At 42.7% G+C, this 5,239-nt stretch overlaps 1 non-coding gene across 1 annotated transcript; it reads right to left on the bottom strand.

Annotated features, from left to right (window-relative positions):
• Positions 1 to 4,876: 4,876 nt before the first annotated feature.
• Positions 4,877 to 4,948, bottom strand: TRNAA-AGC. The gene has a single exon. It is a non-coding gene; the product is annotated as a tRNA-Ala (tRNA).
• Positions 4,949 to 5,239: the final 291 nt, after the last annotated feature.

Below are 5,239 nucleotides of genomic sequence, written 5' to 3'. Positions count from 1 at the left end.
TGAGATCATGACCTGAGCTGAAGTCGGACACTTAACCACCTGAGCCACCGGGTGCCCCAAGAATCAGTTTCCTAAAGAATTGATGTTCTATTTTTTTTTTCCTAGCATGTTATTAGGCAAGTAAAATGGCACAGCCACTCTGGAAAACAGTTGTGCGTTTTCTCTAAAAAACTAAACATACACTTAGCGTATGACCCACCAATCGCACTTATCCCAAAGAAATTAAAATGTCTGTGCACATAAACCTGTACGTGATTGTTCACGGCAACTTTAATTGAATAGCCCATAGGCTGGTGCATTCATGCCATGGACTACCTACTCAGTGACACAAAGTAATGAGCTATTGATGTACCAACATCATGGTCGGGGCTCAAGGGCATTTTAATGAGCACCAAAAGCCAATCTCAAAAGCCCACATCCTATGTGATTCCACTTCTGTAAGTATTTCAAAATGGCAAAATTACAGAAATGGAAAACATTCATGGCTGTCCAGGTTTATTGCGGTGGAGGGAGGAGCAGGTAGCAAGAGGGAAATGTCTGTGGTGTTGGAATCGTTCCTCTTCTAACTGTAGTGATGATGACATAAACCTACACATGTAACAAAATGACACCGGGGCTCCCGGGTGACTCAGTCGGTTCAGTGTCCAGCTCTTGATTTTGGCGCAGGTCATGATCTCACAGTTCATGGGTTCAAGCCCAGTGTCAGGCTCCGCACTGAGTGTGGAGCCTGCTTGGAATTCTCTCTCTCTCTCTCTCTCTCTCTCTCTCTCTCTCTCTCTCTTTCTCTTTCTCTGCCCCTCCCCTGCTTGTGCCCTCTCTCTCTCTCTCTCTCAGAATAAATCAACATAAAAAAAAAAAACCCCTATACACACTGTACCAATGTCAGTTTCCTGGATTTCATATTATACTATAGTTACATAAAATGTAACCATTGGGGCCCAGTTGAGCCTCCTACTTCAGCTCAGGTCATGATCTTTCTATTAGTGGGTTCGAGCCCTGCATCGGGCTCTGTGCTGACAGCTCAGAGCCTGGATCTAATTCGAATTCTCTGTGTCTCCCTCTCTCTCTCTCTCTCTGCCCCTCCCCTGCTCCCTCTCTGTCTCTCTCAAAAATAAATAAACATTAAAAAAAAAGTTTTTTAATAAAATGTAACCATAAGGGAAAGTAGATGCCTGTACAAAGAATTCTCTGTATTGTCTTTGCAACTTTTCTGGCAATCTATAATAAAACCAAAATATTTTTAAAGTGCATATTTAAGTCACTCTGGATACCTAGGGAATGGCTGGGATAAAGCAGGTCACTTACCCCCTAATTAGAGTAGCTAACATGTCATCGATGTATAAGGATTTGTGTTATATCTGTCCCGAACAAAGTTTCCCTTAAATCGCTGACTTAAAGTAACCGTTCTCATTTTCCAGAGCTTTTCACACAAAGTTAGCGTCCATCAGTTCGGCAAAGGCTGGTAAACCCCTGTTCAGTCAGTGCCCGGCACACAGTAGGTGCTCAACAAATATTCATTGAGTGGATGCCTGAATGTAAGATAGTAAGAATGGATGTGTAGGAATACTAGAAGACAAATCACCAGGGTAACCCACATGGGAAATATGGAAAGAAAGTTAATAATGGAAACAACTTCCAATGCTAGGGAATAAGGCTGGGGCAGACTGGGGAGGCTGCTTCTCAGTGCACATACAGAAAACAGGATTCTTCTCTCTAAAATCAGACAACCTAATGGAAACTATTAAGATGAACCACAGTCTTAGGGAAGTTCTAAGTTGGAGTTCCAGGTCAATCCAAAGTCACGGTTCTATATCGACAGATACGAGGATAACCAAGCTTTGAAGGTCCTTCCAATGCTGCTTTCGACACAGCTCTGGAAGTGATGATTGAAAATGGCAAAGATTGGGGTGCCTGGGTGGCTCGGTTGGTTAAGCGTTTGACTCTGGATTTTGGCTCAGGTCATGATCTCACGGTTCATGGGATCGAGCCCCCAGTCAGGCTCTGCAATGATAGGGCGGGACCTGCTTGGGATTCTCTCTCTCCCTCTCTCTCTCTGCCCTTTCCCTACTCACACTCTCTCTCTCTCAAAATAAATAAAGAAACTTAAAAAAAAAAAAGAAAATGGTAAAAATTATATTTATTCTTGGATGGTGGAAAAACATCTGTTTTTCTTTGTATTTTTCCTGTATTTAACCTAAATAAACTCAGCCCTTATGTCTGCTTCCTTCTGTGGTTTAGTCTGGAGCGCCAAGGTCAACACCCGTGGGGGCCCAGGCAGGTAAGGTAAATGCATAAAATCACATAGGAGGTGGTGAAGCTTCTAGTGAACAAAAGAACGTGACTCACCTAAAGCCATTCAAATCCAAATATTATAAAAAGAAAGAAAAACCACACACATTGAGCCAGCCCAACAAATTTGCAAGCTCTGGGCCCAGAGCAACACGGTTACCTTCACATCAGTAAACACCCTTGCAGGTGTGTGCAGTCACTGAGGTAGAGGTCAGGCTTGTTTGTTTTCTTCTGAATCGGAATGAGGAGGCAGCCTCAAGGAGGAAGTGCTCACTTTGTTACAATGAAACACAGGAGGGCTCCTCCCGAAGACGCCCACCTGTTGAATGATTTATTTTTTAAAAGAGCAGTGGCCTGAAACTTCAAGGCATCACCAATGCGGTGAAATAGACTAAAACACAGCTCAAGGTTGGACCCATCCGGGAGCAAAAGGTTGCTCCAAAGCAGGCATGATTGGCTTGTCCTTCCCACTGGAAGTTCTCCCCTTGTAGTTTGTAACATTTATATTGTTCTGGGTAAACTATGGCCTTTGAGTCCTGATTTATAATTGTGTCTTCCTCTGTCCCCTCCAAATGGAATGCCTTTACAAATACTTTGCCTTTTCATATCAGAAAACCAGGGATTCTTTGGACTTGATTTTTTTTTTTTTACCCACAGGATGAATAGAGATCAGAGTTGCCACCTTCTGGGTACTAATTCAGTAGTTTATTTATTCAATGGCGTTTGTTCAGCTGTTCCTATTTACTAGCCACTAGGATAGATGCCAGATATAAAGAATGAGTAAAATATGGTACTTGCCCCCAGCAAAATCCAACAGAAAGAGATAGAACAGGCCGACATTGGCAATTGTCTATTTAGCATTCCGTCCCCTCCCCATCCCCCATTAGGCCTTCCAAACAGAGTTCTAGCTCAAGGGTAAATCCACTCCTCTTGTCAGCGATTGGGCCGACGAAAATTCTTGCCAATGAATCATGAGAAGAGGTAGCCCCACGCTCTTCAGAATGAGCTTCCAGAAGCATTTTATTGTCATCCAACGGTGGTGTTGTTCATGGATCACGTGTCTGGAACTGTTGCATCCAAGTCCCTACCAGCCTGAGGATGTGGCTGAGCCACAGAGAGATAAGAAAGGAAACGAAGCCAAGGTCGATGGATTAAGGCAACAAAATATGTCGTTTATCTGGGCTTCCAGTTCCAGGAGTCAATGGATTCCTTTGTCATTTAAGCCACTTTGAGTTGGGTTTCCTTGCACCTCACTTGCAAACAAGATTGTTGGAGAAGCTTTTACCAACAGCTCATCTCTGTAGATGATCCACGGTTCGTACCATTTTTTCTCAGTGATGATAGTGACATTTCACAGCTCTCGCATTAACTGTGCTTCTGCATCTCAATTGAGACACGTGAGGTTAACGGACACCTTCTTCTCTTTCTTTGCCCTTGTATTTGCAGTGTCCCTTCCCTTATTTCCAACTAATTTAACTTGAAAGTACGGCACGAGAAATGGAAGGCAGGCATAGGAAATTTTCTCAAAATGTGATTGTTTTTGTAGGTAGGTGCTAAATTATAAACATTTTTTTTCAGTGAAAGTGTATTTACAGTTAGAGCTCAGACGCATTCAGATGGCATGACTTAAAGGTAATTCAACTGAAACAAGGCCATCAAGAATGGATGCTGATGGAGTAGGCAATCGCTCAAGAGTGGTTCCAGATGGTGACTATACTTATTGTGGGGAGCACTGTGCAAGGGATAGACTTGTCAAATCGTTGTGTTGTACACCTGAAACTAATATAACCTTGTATGTCAACTATACTTCAATAAAAATAGAGAAAACAAGAGTGGTTCCAGCCCTAGGAGCCTGTGCCTCGGGTGCCTTGAGTAGCAGGCACGGCAGAAAGGTTAAACGAATGTCCTTATTACTATCCTCCATTGAGAAGAGGTGCAAGTATAAAAGGAAGAGTATTTGGGAGGCTCAGTTGCAGAATAGGGACCCGTCGCCTACGTGGCTAGTTCCGACTCTGAATATCTGCTCGTCTTGAACTAGCTGTGGCTTGATTTTTTTTTTTTCTTGTTTTTTACCCAACAGTATTTCTATCACAAATATGAGGGATGTCATTCTGTGCGTAAACTATCGTAGATTCAAAATTGGGAGGGAGTGGCAACAGGGAGTTTATTCCAGAATTGACTTTGACAACATTGTGTTTGATTGCTGGCTCATACAGGGATTAACTGGGGATAATAAGTCCCATCCTACCCGCCATCTGTAATCTTGCTTCCCCTTCATTCTGAGCGGCCAAATTAGTTCCTGTACTAAAAAACAGAGTAGAACGCCTGGGTCCTCAATATCACATCTACCTTCCATTTGGAATAGTGACTGCACGCGATCCCTTACTTAATGACCAAATCCTATCATTAACCATTAGGGAAGTAGAGCCAGCATGTGAAATGCAACAACAAAACGTCAAAATTAAAACAACAACAGCTCCCTTTGATTTCTAAAGTGTTTGATTAAAATTCATTGAGACTAAAATCTTGTACTATGTGGTGTGGCTGTCACAAAGAAATATATTTCCTGAGCAAGGCATAAATGGAATGGAGATGCTGGGGATCGAACCCAGGACCTCATGCATGCTAAGCATACGCTCTACCACTGAGCTACATCCCCACCTGCCATAGTATTGGCTTTCTAGACTGCTTTCATGAAATAAAACAGAAATTTGCTCCCTTAAAAGAAACCTACTGGTTATAGTAATAGCCAGGAGGTTTTCTTTTCTGGGGGGAAGGGGGGAGGGGGGAGGGGGGAGCAGGTAATGCAGAGGGTGTGTATGGGGAGGTCCTAGGAGTTAGAAATGAAAATATTTACTTTGATTTCTGTGCTTCTGTGTACTTGAGTATTTTACCATGCAGACATTACCTACTTAAAGCAAATAAAGACGTAAAATAAAATAAAAGAGAA

Source organism: Panthera leo, chromosome C1 (assembly GCF_018350215.1).
Source record: "Panthera leo isolate Ple1 chromosome C1, P.leo_Ple1_pat1.1, whole genome shotgun sequence".
Taxonomy (NCBI): Eukaryota; Metazoa; Chordata; class Mammalia; order Carnivora; family Felidae; genus Panthera; species Panthera leo.
This window is presented reverse-complemented; position numbering and strand designations above follow the sequence as displayed.